Source organism: Pundamilia nyererei, unplaced genomic scaffold (genome assembly GCF_000239375.1).
Source record: "Pundamilia nyererei isolate P.nyererei 1_Seehausen unplaced genomic scaffold, PunNye1.0 scaffold00033, whole genome shotgun sequence".
Classification (NCBI taxonomy): domain Eukaryota; kingdom Metazoa; phylum Chordata; class Actinopteri; order Cichliformes; family Cichlidae; genus Pundamilia; species Pundamilia nyererei.
Genome location: NW_005187434.1, coordinates 4,394,977 through 4,410,341, shown reverse-complemented (window position 1 = coordinate 4,410,341; position 15,365 = coordinate 4,394,977). Strand labels below are relative to the sequence as shown.

Sequence of the window (15,365 nt, the reverse complement as noted above, 5' to 3'; positions counted from 1 at the left end):
CAGATTGCAGAAATATACATAAAAAAAATCAGTGGCTTTACCACACTCAGTTTTTCGACATCTGTGAACTACTAGACAGTCATTCAATTAAAAAATAATATTAAATAAATAAAACTAATAAATAAAAAATACACACATCTTACTGATCTCTGCAGTCAGTAACATTACACATAAAGTGCAAACATAATAGCAATTGTATAAACACACACACAAACACGCCTTTAAAATTTAAAGGCGTGAAATTGGACGGTCTAGCCGTCTGATTAGCGTCACCGCTGTCTCGGTGGAGTTTAATAAACTCGGCCGTCTGCTTCTTGCTATCTAAAATATAACCAGACACTGGCGTAAATTCTCGACTGTCTCATACTTCTGTTTAATAAGTTTTCTGTTTGACGTTTAGTCAGCTGTGTGAAAACCAAGGAGGAACCCACCTCCTTGGTTTTCACAGGATTAATAAAGTTTTATTTTATCTAATCTAATAACTTTAATCTCAGCCAAACCGATTTACTCACGAACAAACAAAACACTGAAAAAAGCCCAACAATAACATTTTTAGGTTGTCTAAGTGACTTATATATTACGTTTAACCCGAGCAGCGAAACTCCGCGGTGATCTGAAAATGATGTGCCGGGAGTTGTGCCGTTCTCGGCCGCATCAGTAACCCTCCAGCTCCCGGCTAGCTGTCGAGCTGGTGGGTAGCAGACGCCTCTGAAAACGTCGAAGCACTTTTGCAAATATGGGATATCGTGATAAACCGAGCAGATATTTGATGTTTACAAAACTACTTTCTCGCCTGAAAATATGTTAAAAGTTTATTTTGTGACCCAGAAAGATTAGTATGAGTAATTTTAAAACTTAGTAGCGGCCGCCATTGCTGGAAACTGGAGTTTGGCTGGGCCGCGCTATGAATTCTGGGATATGGTAGTAATTTGGACAGCCTTCGGCGCGTCGCTGTGACGTAATCGGTCTACAAATACGGCCTCAGGAGGATGCAGCCCATGAATTTGGACATGTCCAGAGTATAATCGCAGCCTTTGCGGTTAGAAAATTGCACTTGATCATGTCGCGATATTATCGCAAATGCGATATATCGTTCAGCCCTACTTTAAGGTGCTTTATATCTTAAGATAAAGACCCAACAATCAGATGACCCCCTGTGAGCTAGTACTTGGCAACAGTGACAAGGAAAAACTCCCTTTTAATAGGAAGAAACATCTGGCAGAACCAGGGAGGGGCAGCCATCTGCCACAAGCGGTTGAATATGAGGAGAGGGAGATGTTGCTTTAGACCACAAGTTGCACTGGAGAAATTCTCGGACCTCAGAGACAAAAACCTTACCAGATGTATCTTTGAATGATTTCTCCACAATATCATCTGTATGTGCATTTAAGATGTCACAAATGGCTCCCAAACTAGTCCAGACATTAAACATGTACTTCTGTATCAGACCAACCCAACTTTCTTGTTGCCACGGCCACTGCTAATGAAAGCTGGATCTCTGGATACAAACCACGGACTAAACAGCAGGCTTTAGTTAAGAGTTTACCATGCCTAAGCCTGAAGGAGAAGGACCAGGTCAGCAGCACCAGCAGGAGCATGACTGTCGATCACTTCACACCCCACTTGCCAAATTTGTCTCCTAGCAGTTTTTTTCTTTTTTGCTGAAACACAAATTATGGTGGAGACATGACACATTTGAGACTTCCAGTAATCAAGTGCAAATGTGCATGTCCAGGTGGTTACAACAGAAATTCCTAGTAGCAGGAGTGTTTGTGGCAGAGCAGCTACTGGTCGAAGATGACAGCGGCCAAATTTAACTCAAAAAGGTCTGAGTCCCGGATGTTTTTGCTACTGTATGTCACTACATGCTATGTAAATTCCTATGTTAGACTTCATCTAAACCAAGATAATTTCACAATATCTGTTCATATGTCCACAGCAGTCACTTTACCACTGACCAGCTCATTAAACCAATAACACTCAATGGTCAATGAAGGCTTATTAAACTAAATTTCATCTTAAAATCATTTGTTATATTTAATACCAGACTGCACAGAAAACTGTTATATAATCCACAGTACTGTGCAAAAGTTCATCCCCCCCTTCATTTCTTTATATTTGGCTTCCGAGGAGTCAGACTGTCTTATAATGTTTTTTAAAGTGGTCCTGAGGAGTAGTTCTCCAGGTTTTCTGAATGTCTCTCAAAGTTTTTCTTTGAAAATTAATCAAAAGCTTGGAATATATCAGCATGGTGTGGAGTGTGCCCTTTAAAAAATGTTAAGGAAACTGGACACTTGGTAGATAAAAGTAAAAGTGACAGGGCTGAAAACTATCTAGAGCAGATGAAAAATATTTGACAGTCCTGTCCTTAGAAATTGGAAAAAATCCAGAAGAAACCTTATACGGGATCTGAGAGATGCATCTGGCTGATCTACAGTTCACTTGAGACCAGAAATGGTCAAGCTGAGGTACGCTGCATCACACAAGAACTGGACTAAAAATAAATATCAACAGGTCGGATGTAGTTGAAATTGTCATCAGTGTGTACAGAGGTGGTCAGGACAGGTATCATGGTTTGGGGCTGCATTGTCAAAACTGATGGAATTCTGAATGCGGTCATGGATTGGTCTCCCCGGAGCCCAGTGCTCAACATTATTGAGGCAGTGTGGGATAATGTTGGCAGAGAATGAAACAGAAGGCAGTCAAAAATCTAAAGAAAAGCTTTGAATGTCCTTCAAGTAGCCAGCAGAACTATTCCTGAAGACTGCTTAAAGAAATTACAAGTAACCTTATGTTTGCATATTTCAGTAAATCACTGCACCTATTTCCTTTTTTGTATGAAATTTTTCACACAGTACTGTAAAAAATGTCATTACAAAGTTTGAGATTTTAATTTTTCAAGGTCGATTTTGTATTTAGTGCCATCTTGCAGAGGGCACACAGGTCTGCAAAATGAATTTATTCATTTATATGTGGAAAAATAACAGAACGCAACTGGCTTTATTTCTGGGCTAACTTGCCTTAATCTGATAAATGCATAGACATTTTTATTTAACAAACTCCCCCAGACTGTCTTAACAGAGAATCACTATATACACATATATATAAAATTCCACACTCTGTTTATCTCTGCATGAGCCATCATAATAAAGTAAGCCCTGCATGCCATCAAGGACTCTGTGAAGTCAAAAACAGTTTGTTTGAGTATCTCACATCTTTGTACTGTGCAACAATGCATAAAACTTAAAGGCAAAATCCAAGCTCATGAGTCATCCTAGGCTTTACTCATTTGGCATGTGTCCACAACCTTCATATCAATCATTTCAAAAAGACTAATTAGCCCAGCGCTCTTGGCTCTTCATGAGCTCCAGTATGTTTAGCAAAGGTGAAAAATACAAAAGAAGTGGACTGACTCATCTTTTCTCGAGTCCTGTTGTATAAAAGCCAAGCCTAAAGCTTTATCACCATCAGTTGAATCTCTGATGAATATTTTGGTGTCAGCAACAGATTCCTTTCTCCTCAGCTGTGCAGACAGACGTACCCCATTTACACCTGACATTGTCATCAACCTTTTATGTGGCTTATATATTATTCAAATGGAACTTAAGGCTATATCCTCAGATACACCATTCCGACGATCTCAAGTAAATTCTGCTAGCTCAGTTCAAAGAAAAGCCCCATTAACAAAGAGGTACAGTTTCTTTTTTTCTGCTGGCCGCGCTTCACTTTCATGACTGAGCTGTGTGAAGAAGCGTGGGCACGGCAGGAGATGATGGACACAGTACACAAATGTTTTCATCTTCGCTTTCTCAGACAGAGCAGACATTTGGCTACCATTTCGGTTTCTATTCATCTTCAGATCGATCACCACCAACCTTATAAAGCCAATTTCATGTACAAAGCACTGAGCAGCACACAGTGGTGCACACCAAAATCTCTTTTTACGTATTTCAACCATTTAGTGAATCTGCCCAGTTACCTTTTTAGCTGCATTCCACTGTGCATCAATCAAGGTTATACTCAGTGATTTATCAACATTAATTTATATCTGTGCCACACTGCTCTCCCCTGTCCATGTTTTACTCCTCAACATTGCATTGTACAGCTTGGACATCACTACCATTTCACAGCGACAGTAAACATCTGTTTTCATTGTGCTGCATTGTAAGTCTCATCCGTGTCCAGTGGCTGGAGCCTGTCCCAGTGTGCTTTGGGCGGAAGGCTGAAAAGAAGTGTGGACAAACAGCAGCCCACTGCAGACACACACTTAGTCATGCTCGCTCACACCTACAGTGTGAGAGTCATCAATGTGTCTAACCTGGGTTCTGTGTATGTGTGACAAAGATGTGTATGCAATGACATTCATGTGTGTAACGTAGGAAGCGTATAATTTCAGCCAAGCATTTACATGTATGTGTACGTGCACTAAGTTTATTGTTGCAAAGAAAAGACACTATTAGTGACCGTGGAAACAATTTACATAATGAGGCATGCCACATGTTGTGCTGTTAAACAACACGATGTCAGAGGTTAAAGGCAAAAAGAATAGTGCTAGCAATGTGAATGTACTGTAGATGTGTTGTTTATTCCATACAATGCTCTTAAAGATCAGACACTGAGGCAAATGTAGGTGCGGATGATTAATACTGTACCCACACAAACCCTGTTAATGTCAATTATGATGCGTACAGTGGTTAGCAAGACATTAAATTCCCAATGTTCCTTCATTGTGCTATAATTATGTTATTAATAATCGAATATAAGAATATATATTTCAACAAAATACATATTGGTATGAATATATTTAAAATGTTGGCAGCACTTCCTATTACAGGCTAGGAATAATGTAGTAATAATATGGAAACAAGGAGATAACAATAATTTCAATTAAATCTTATTTATATGGCACCAAATCACAACAGCAGTCACCTCAATGGAGTATATTGTAAGCTAAAGACCCTACAGTAACACAGAGAAAAACCCCAACAATCAGACAACCCCTTTTTAGCAAGCACTGTCACAAACAAGGATGCAGTGGACTCAAGAGCAGACTCAATTGCTCGAACTATATACAATTTATTGAAAGGAAAAGGAACTTAAACAAGACTGGGTCTAACAGAAATTATTCGCAGGAACTGAGGGAGGCCCGAGGGCGGCGAAACGGACTTTGAACACAAAGAGAACACGGGCGGGAACTTCTGCAAACACAGGGTTTTACTGAATGGGAAACAATTAAAGGACAGAGGTGAGTGGTACTAGTGGAGAGTCTTGTGCTTACTTGAAAACACCGGCTATTAGGCGGGGAAGGGGTTGCTGTGGGAGTGTCCCAGGGATGGTTGAGAGTGTGGGAAAGCTGGTCCAGGTTCCAAGGTGTCAGGGGAGTTGAAGTACGGGCTGGAGGGCAGGCTGAGGAGAAGGTGAGTGTGTAGTCCTAGGGTTCTAGGCAGACTGGAGAACGGGATGGAAACAGAACCAGCACTGCTGATGAGCACGACGGGTGATGAATCTGGAGAACACAGGAGACGGAGAACACATTAACCCACGATCCAGGCACACAGAGTCCGAGCACAGAGGAGGCCAAGTTTATCACGGGTGGTAGGAGGACAAACTGGCGAGGAGTGGCAGGCAGCCCTGGCTTAAAAACCCTCTAGATGGAGGCCTGGAAATTGGAAGCAGGTGATGAGCTGGCCAACTCCACCCCAGGGAATGGACAACAGGAACCTGGACCACACCCGACCAGACACTCCCACGGCATATGACAAGCACTTGGTGACAGTGGGAATGAAAAACTCCCTTTTACCAGGAAGAAACCTCAAGCAGAACAAGGCTCAGTGAGGGGCGGCCATCTGCCATGACCAGTTCAAGGTTAGGGGAGGAAGACGGGACAAAAGACAGCGCTCCATGTTACTCTGTGAATATTCCAACTATTTCTGTATGGAAATAGCAAGTTATCATCTCTTAATTACACGCCTTATAATTGAGTTTGCTTTAATATGTCAATGATATGGAATTAGACAGAAACAGGGATTTTTGTATGTTGCAGCCCTGATTCCTGGTATGAAACTACCACATGTTCAGGTGGTTCCAGGAAATAAGTCACACATTACATATAATGTTTACCCAGTTACCTTCAAACAAAGACGAATGCTAAGGACATAATGCAGGAATCACTCCAGTATTATAATATGATAACAGTATCCTAATATGTCAAAGCATCAATCAATGAAGCTTCTTTTGGCTGCTCCCTTATTCACATGGGGTCACCACAGCAGATGGCTCATTATATGTGATTTGTCAGAGTTTTACACCAGATGCCTTTCCTGACGCAGCCCCCAATGGGATCTAAGTCTCCTTCCAGCATCAAACTGGGGAGCTTTCATGTGTAAGGCAACAGTGTAAACCACTCTACTATGGAGCCACGGTTAAAGCAAACAACATTAACTTATAATTATGAGGTTACTACCACAAGTTTGTATATACAAATGCACACATATTACAATTTAATGGTCAGGAGGTTAATATTATTACTATAATATTTTGATACTATTAGTAATTGTTTTACCTCACAGACATATATTTGTTTCTGCATTATTATCCCCTGTTATCACGTAATTACATATATTTCAATGTAATATTACTCAGAAGATCATTATTTGGACATTCGTCTGTGAAAGTTCTCAGTCATCTATTTTTAGAAATTACTTTGCTAATCAGGTGATAATAAATTGCTATTTGCATATTATTACCTTCTTGTTTCATCTTATTACACCTATTACAGCATCATTACAAGCTATTAAAATCTTCATTCAGTTATTGGAAATGACAGTTATCACCTAACAGTTGTGACGATGTGTCAGCCACCTGGTCAAGTTGTAGTGTGCTTCCATGTCTCTCCAGACTAATTATATAGTTAGAGTTGCCTGGTGAAGTAAATGAATAAAAGGAATAAGAGTCTGTGTAAAGCTCTAGTGTGTTCTGATTTTATCACTATATAGACAAAATGTACTAGAATCTATCCATCCATCTATACAGGCACAGTGGTTAAGTAATTAGCACCATCACCTCACAGTAGGAACCCGCTGGGGCTTTTCCGTGTGAAGGCTGCATGTTCTCCCTGTGCCTGCGTGCAGTATCGCAGGGTACTCGAGCTTCTTTATTCACTCCAAAGACATGAATGTTAAGGTAGCAGGTGAATCTAAAAAAAATCTAACTGGTTCACTGGTGTGAACCAGTGCTAACACAGGTCTATCTCTCTGTGTTAGCCCTGCGATTGACTGGTGATCTCTCCAGGGTTTGGCCTGTGAGAGCTGACAGCTGGATAAACATACATTAACTTTACAAAATGTGAACATTTGCAGTAGTTTATTCTCTGCTCTGATAGGGTATGTCCACTGAGGTCATTGATGGACACATATGATAACATTCCAAACAGATTGCATTAAGTAGAAGATGGGTCACGGTACTTGGTCTGCGACCCACTATTTGTGTTTCAGCTTCTGGAATTAGATTCTTTGAATATTTTTTCATGTGTTTGGGTTTCTTTAGTTCTCGGTAATCTTAGTCCTCTCTCCCTTAGTGTTTAGCCTATGTTTAGTCTGTTCCCATGTTTTCGTTTGCTTTTGTATTTCCTCTGTCCCAGAGTCTGTCGTGTTTCCGTGTCAAGTCTGCATCTACATGATGTCATGCCTCCTGTTTTATTTTGATAGTCGTTGACTTATGTCAGTGTATTCTGCTTTGCTTCCTTTGTCTTGTTATGTCAGATTTGTCCCAGCGGTGTTCCCACCTGTTCCCCATCCTCTCGTTGTCTTGCCTGTGCATTTAAGCCCTGTGTTTTCCTTTGCCCTTTGTTGTGTCGTACCACTCCATGTGCTGTGTGTTTCCAAATTACTTGGCACCTAGTTTTCTAGTTTCCCTAGTGTTTAAGTTCTTAGTTTCTAGTTCATGAGTTTATGTTTCAAGTGTCAACAGCGCAATAATTCTGCCTTTTTGAATCCGTCTTCTCCATGTTTAAGAGTCCTGCTTTTGATTCCTCATCTAGCTCCTCATCCAGCACCAAATTGTGACACTGGGTTAGTTTTACCAAAACCACAAAGATACACAGTGTTTTCTACCCCCTTCATAGAGCCCTATTAAAAATCTATCCAACAATGTGTGTAGAAGGTTCAGTAATTCTGTCATTACACACTCAAGCAAAAGCACAACTGGACGAGGGGAAAAGGTGCCTTAATTGGATTCTCATGCAGCCTCATTTCTGCTAAATGTGTGAGTAGGCATGTGTTTAGGCACAACAACTGTGCTGTAATATGAAACAGCAAATTAAATGCAAACAAGTTGCTACGCTAAGCAAATTAAAGATGTGTAATTGCATAAACCAGCATGGTGAGCCCAGCTGACCTCGAAGAGTGCCTTGTTTTTTTTTTGTTTTGTTTTACGAAAGCAATAACACACTTCACCTCACCAGCAGAAATGTTTCTGGAGGAGGATCGAGGCATGAGAGTGAAAAATGCGTCTTGTCTTTTTTTGTATTTTATGTTCTATTTATTGCTAATAACTTATTGATCCACAAAGAACTGGAGCTCATTCACCAAGAGTATAAAAAGCCAAAAAAATAAATAAAATAAATCCACATTTTAGTTCCTCTTTGAAACGAGTCCTCTAAATGTCTGGTAATATTATCATCATTAAGAGCAGCTGGTTAGGTTAATGACTGTGGTCAAAAACTGTTGAGTCACCGCTGACTTAAAGAAATTGCAGAGCTACAAATAAAGCTCAAGCCTCACTCTCAGCTATCAGGGACTTAAACCTCGCCATTACCAATGGCATTCCTTTGCAGAACGGCTCAGCCTGCTTTGCATAATAGGGTGAGAAGTTCAATGATGTGAGCAAGCTCAGTGTTCTGCTCCTGCTCCACCATGTTGCATGGACCAGCTGAGGTTTTTTAAAGACCTTATAAACTGCACCATTGATTCTTGTAAATAGAGCCCATGGTTGTTGGCTTATGATTAATGGAAGTAATTTTGAAATATCAGGAAGTTCAACTTCAGAATATTCTTTTCTGCAGTTTCTCACTCAAACCACTACAGTCAGAGTATTCTTGTCTGTACAATTGCTCAAAAATTCAGGACGCTATTAAGTAGTCCACTTTAAATAATGTAATATTAGAACCATCACCACAAAATGTACACTAACCCAAGTCCTGAGACAGCAGAACGGCTGAAAGATAATTTGTATGTATGGGTTTTAAAGTGGCCCTTGCTGCAGCTGTACAGTACTATACAAAAGTCTTGAGCCAGCCCTCACTTCTTTAAGTTTTCCCAGAAAAATGGGAAGCAGACATAGCAATTTAATGAAATATTTCACACACTGCAATATATAAAATCCGAGTTTGTACAATTTTAAAGAGCTTGGAAGTCAATATTTGGTATGACCGCGTGTATTCTTTAACACAGCCTGAATTCTCTTTGGCAGCTTGTGCCTAAACAATGACACATCTTCAGGACATTGCAAAGCTCTTCTTTGGATGTCGACTTCTTTTTGTTCCGTTCTCCATCAAGATGATCCCACACTGCTTCAATAATGCTGAGATCCAGGATCTGAAGAGGCTGATCAATCACTGACAGTATTCCACTGTATGTTTTTCTATCCAGATTTGATTTTACTGCATTGGCAGTGTTTGAAATAATTGTCATGCTGACAAATGAAGCTGTTGCCAATTAGATGCTTTCCAAATGGTATTGCATGGTGGATCAAAATCTGATGGTACTTTTCTGGGTAATATTCCATTAGCTTTGACAAGATCTCCCACACCACCAGTTGAAATGCAGACCCAAACCATGACAGAGCCTCCACCGTGTTTTACAGATGGCTTTAGACACTCACTGGAAAGTAACAAAATGCTTAAAGATTTGATTTAAACTTGGTTCTTAAAGTTATCTGCTTGCATTTGGTGACCACATGCAAGCAGATTTAGTATGCCTAAATGACTAATAGGAGAGCGGCTTAACAAACAGTAGAAAACAAAGTAAACATTCATGTGAAAATGTTCAGGTGCAAGAAATTGACTGAAAATGATTGAAAAAGGAGAAAATATCCAAAGTAAAACTTTGAAAGACCTTCAAAAAGCCTGGAAAACTGTTGCTCAAGGCTATTTTAAAGAATAAGAAGAAAATCTGGGTGCTTGGAAGCAAAATATGAAGAAATGAGGAGTAGCTCAAGACTTTTGCTCAGCATTTTAACGTTACCAGGTAATTCATAACTGGTTGATGAAGCCTTTCCTTGAGTGCAGCCAGTTATAAAAATGAAATACATTCTTAAACAAGAGAGAAATTCAAGGGCCAAGAAAAATCTTTCCATTTAGCAAACAAACCTAACTTGATGGGTTGTCATTTTGCCCTTCTGCCAACAAACAAGGTTTAGGGGCTGCTCCACGGACCTTGGGTTTGCACTAAATGTTTTTGTTCTTTAAAAAAAACACACCAGTCGCCTGACTCGGAAACTGCTGGACAGACAGCACATAATATAGCGTTTGTTCAGAATTTCCACAATGAAATGAAAAAATAAAAACGTTTCTTGACTTTGCAGTCAGATGTGACTGCTGCCATCTCCGCAGCTCTTGATGAGTTATACATTGTCAGTGGGTGTGTGTGTGTGTGTGTGTGTGACTGTGCTCTGGAGAGAGATGAAGGCAGCATGAATGCGAATTGTGCATCTCTCTGACATGTGGGTCGACGTGAAGCAGATTGGACTAAATGCTGCCGCTCATAACGATTCATATCAGCAGCCTTGTTTTCGGCTCACTCGAGACATCTAAATTCATGGAGTCTATTTCTCAACTTTTTCAAGCATGTTGTGGCACTGAAATGTCAAGTTAGAACATAAAGAGCTATTTTACAAAACGTAGTGCTGTATGGGCAAACTGGAGAAAAGAAAAAAAAAAACATTACCACTAAATTGTACTAAGAAAAATGCTATGCAGGAAAATAGTTTCCATCATCCTTAGCAAAACATTTGAGATTGAATTAAGCCGCTTTAATATGGAGGGCTACACTTGTCATTTAAATGTGGTCATTTTTGTTTCATTACATTTTGGCCGTACACCGTCAAATCAGGCTTGGGCAAAAAGGGAAAAATGAAAAATGCTGGAAATCCACTGCAACTGAGGGCAGTGTCTGTGCAATACAGTCAGACTATTACAGAGGAGAAAAGCTGTTTGACAGGTGGGTGGAAAGAAAGGGGGGGACGAAAAGCCTCAGGAGCAAGAGAAGCGCATGACCTCTCCATTCTGCTACAGCTGTGAGCTCGCACCTCTGTGCTTTATGGAAATAGGGATTGACGAAGATACGAGAGTCACCAAAAACAGGGAGTCTTCAGTAATGTCAAGCATGTACGGGCATGCAGGATCAATAAGTCCTGATCTCAAATTGATAAAAACGCCCGTCCTCCGGGGTTAAACTCTACAGATCTATCTGTACTAAGGATGCTCTGCAGAACACATAGCCCTGCGCTTTGTTCTTTACTCTGGAGTTTGAATCTATTTGCTACATGAGGAGGAGTAAATCTGTCGGAAGCAACGACTGCCCAAAATCTACTTTTAACTACAGTGGGCCTCATTTTAGCCTTGATGGAGAAGCTTCTGTTTTCTTATGGTGAACCCAAACAACGATCTTTCTCTAACTGGAGGACATATACAATGCTGGACATGAGACAGCAGCTGCTACTGAATGGAGAATCCAAACAAAGTGTAGCCACAAACATGTTTGGGGTTCACTCTGGTACAATAGCCTAGAAATCGGAGTGCTTTCCAGCGCTGGTATTTTCCAGAGAACAAAGAACGCTGGCTCCAGCAGGGGAGAGAGGCCAGCAAAATATTTCCAAGGCGTTCAGAAACATTTCAAAATCACATTATAACCATCATAACATTATAACAGCTGCTGTAATGCTGACCGGTAATAAAATGGTTTGAAAGCAGATCATGCAGCACTGGAAGGCTCTAATTTGTGTTCCATGGTGATACTAGGAGCTCATGAGTAACTCATTGTGAGCAACAGTGTGTGAATGTGTGTGAATGGGTGGATGACAGGTTGTGTAAAGTGCTTTGGGGTCCTTAGGGACTAGAAAAGCGCTATACAAATACAGGCCATTTACCATTTACCATAACAATTGAACTGATAAAACTAAATAATTAGAAGAAAATGAGGTGAGCACATAGAGGATTTCCATGCACAGAGGATCTCCATGCGGCTGCTTTGCTGACTGGAGCTGATGAAGTTATCAAAGTGAACAGAGTAGGATGCACGCTCATGACCGTTTTAACAACCTTTGACTGTCTTGATTGATCTGAGTGAATCCACGTGCTCACATGCTGACAGCCATATGTGTTACCATGGTCACTGAATGATTTGTATTATGTATCATTTATAAAAGAGGTTAAGGACACTTCCTGAGCAGTTTATAATCAGCAGCTATTGAATTTATGGTAATGCCACATAAAATCATGTCGATGGCCTGCGTGATAACGGATCAGAAACAAACCTCAGTAGGACAGGACTTTCACACATTTAGATCACAATTTTAGACATAGCTGTGTCTTATGTTGCTGTTTACTTCTGTTATTATTCATTCTTTTGCTAGAATGTATAGCCAATTACATGCAATGACTTTATTCACAATCAAGCATTGAAAACACATCAAATGGGAACATGTACTGTTTCAAGGAAAATAGTAGCTTAGTTTGAATTTGATGGAAGCAACAGATCTCTAAAAAGAAATGGGCCAGTGCAAAAAGAGTAAGTAGTACTAAAAAGAATCAGCTGGAGGGACGTTTTGAACTAATTAGGATAATTGGCAACAGGTCAGTAATGTGATTAGAGAATTTAGAGAGTTAGAGTCAAAAATAAAGATGAGCAGATGTTCATCAATTCCCCCAAAATTGTGTCTACAAAATTGTGAAGATTTTGAATATGTCATCATTTACAGTGCATAATATCATGAAAAATCCAGGGAATCTGGAGAAAACTCTGTGCAAGAGACAAGGCTAAAATTCAATATTGGATGCCTGTGATCTTCGAGCCCTCGGGGGCACTGCATTAAAAACAGCATGATTCTGGCATGGAAATCACTGCATGGGCTCAGGAACACTTCCAGAGATCACAGTCTGTGAACATAGTTCACCGTGTCATCTACAAGGCGGCAGGTTAAAGCTCTTTCGTGCAAAGAAGTCGTGTGTGAACATGATCCAGAAATGTCTTCTCTGGGCCAAAGCTCATTTAAAGTGGACTGAGGTAAAGTGGAAACGTGTCCTGTGGTCAGACAAATAGAAATTTGACTCTTTTTTTCTTTCTTTTTTTTTTTTTTGCATAAGATGAACACCACTTCTCCTGCATTAAAGAGGAGAGGGAGCATCCGACTTTTTATCAGCCCTCACTACAAATGCCTGCATTGCTAAAGGTATGAAAGTGCACTAGTGCTTATGGAGTTTTAGAGCAACAGATTTACAAACCAGATGGCGTCTTTTTCAGGGAAGACCTTGCATATTTCACCAAGACAATGCTAAAGCTCATACTGCAGCTATTACAGCAGCATGGCTTTGTAGGAGAAGAGTCCAGGAACTCACCTACCTGCAGTCCAGACATTTCACCAACTGTAAACATTTAGCACATGATGAAATAAGGAAAACAGCAAGCAGCATCCAGGACTGTTGAGTACCTAAAGTCCTACATCGGAAAACATGTAGGGGATGCTACATGATGGCCTCAACTATTTTCCATTCTTGTCACTTTAAACTTGTATTTAGGAAAGGATTGTGGTTTGGGCTTAAAACACACTCCGTCAAAGGCACAAACAATGGACATCTGGTGATCTTTCAACCTTTTTTGTCATAATACAACATTTTTAGCCGTCTACCAAAGTAGATGAGTTTAAATGAACTAGCAAATAGGTTTTCTGTGCATGGACACAAACTGGCTGTACAAAATTTTAGAAAGTGGACAAGGAGATAACATTGTTCAGCTTTCCTTCTTTAAATTGGCTCATTTGACAAAACTGAATTAGTTCCATTAATTGCATTCAGTTCGTTGGCTGATTGGCATAAATGATGGCTTCACTTTAGAAACCAAGTTCCACTGGCTCTAAATATTCTTCTCATAATCTCTCCCATCTACCTACGTTACAACAGAATTGAATTTTTATGTCAATGTGTCGTTCACAAGTTAATTTGATTGCTGAATTTATTGGCATGGAAAAACTGGCTCATCTCCAAGGAAACTGGCTAATTATGCTTTTTCCCAGTTTATTGCCTTTATTTTGTTTTCCAGCACATGGCCTTGCAGTTTCAGCCTATATAATTTTATAAAAGTATAAGTTCTTTCTGTCAGTTTGTCTTCCTACTTTAAGTTTGGCTTGTTTACTTTTCGCTGTATGGAGAAACATAGCTGGGAAAGGATGTTGGTAAAAAAAAAACACGGTACAAAAACATGGAGTAAGGTACCTGGGGAATGTCGAACTGAAAGAAAAGAAATCCAGAAATCAGCTGAGGTATGTTTAAATTCTGTTCACTCGGAGCACACGTAATCCCAACAGGAATATCTGCCCCACATCCTGCATTGTGTAGACAGCGTTGTTTTTTCGTTTCTGTGAATGACCAAAATTAACTACAATTTTGCCCAGCATGGAGTAAATTTTTATTTTTTGGTTAATGTTTGACTGCTGTCTGCCTACACAAATCCAGAAAGCGTTTTAAATCTAGAGTGCTGAAACAGCCCGCTGATCAGAGTGTATTATATCCCTTTTAGATAAGGCAAGTAAAAATATTCTGCCGGAACAAAGGGCTGACCCATTTGTTTGATTTGAAAAGAAGCATTGGCAGCCAGAGTGAAAACGGAAAGATGAATCCCTCCGCTCCCTCCACCTGTTCACAATACATGTCAAAGCAGATTATACGGCAGCAAATATTTAAACATCTCCATAGCATTTAACATCAATATTACACACGAAATGAAATCTGACACATTTCATTCCTTGAGTCAATTTGTTCCATGTGCTCCAACAGCTGTGCGCTTCGGCAAAATTTCATATGAGTTTGATCAAAAGTTTGATTTGTTTAATAAGGCTGGTTCTTGCTCCCCTGGTCTATACAGACATGCTACGCCCACTCTAGCAGTGTGCTGATACACCTTATGTAAGAGATGTATCTGTGTGTGTTTATATACGTGTGGGTCTGAAAAGTGAAGCAAAGCAGAGGTGCTTTAAACTAGCATTCTTTCCCATGGCCAGCAGGAGGTAGCAGTCTATGAGAAAATCGTTCCATTTCATTCATGACCTCAGTATCATCATCATCATCATTTATTTATTTATATAGCACTTTAAAA

General features: G+C 40.0%; 1 protein-coding gene across 4 annotated transcripts in view; it reads right to left on the bottom strand.

The window, feature by feature from the left end:
• LOC102203236 (leucine-rich repeat transmembrane neuronal protein 4) overlaps window positions 1–15,365 on the bottom strand; it is a 59,644-nt gene that overhangs the window by 25,440 nt on the left and 18,839 nt on the right. Inside the window, exon 3 of one of the 4 annotated variants that reach the window (XR_311643.2) lies at window positions 5,279–5,506. The exons of 2 other annotated variants lie outside the window; for them this stretch is intronic. The gene's annotated coding sequence lies outside the window, so the exon portion shown is untranslated. Of the gene's footprint in view, window positions 1–5,278; window positions 5,507–15,365 lie in introns of those variants that run through there. One more of the 4 variants, XM_005729597.2, reaches the window with a different exon arrangement.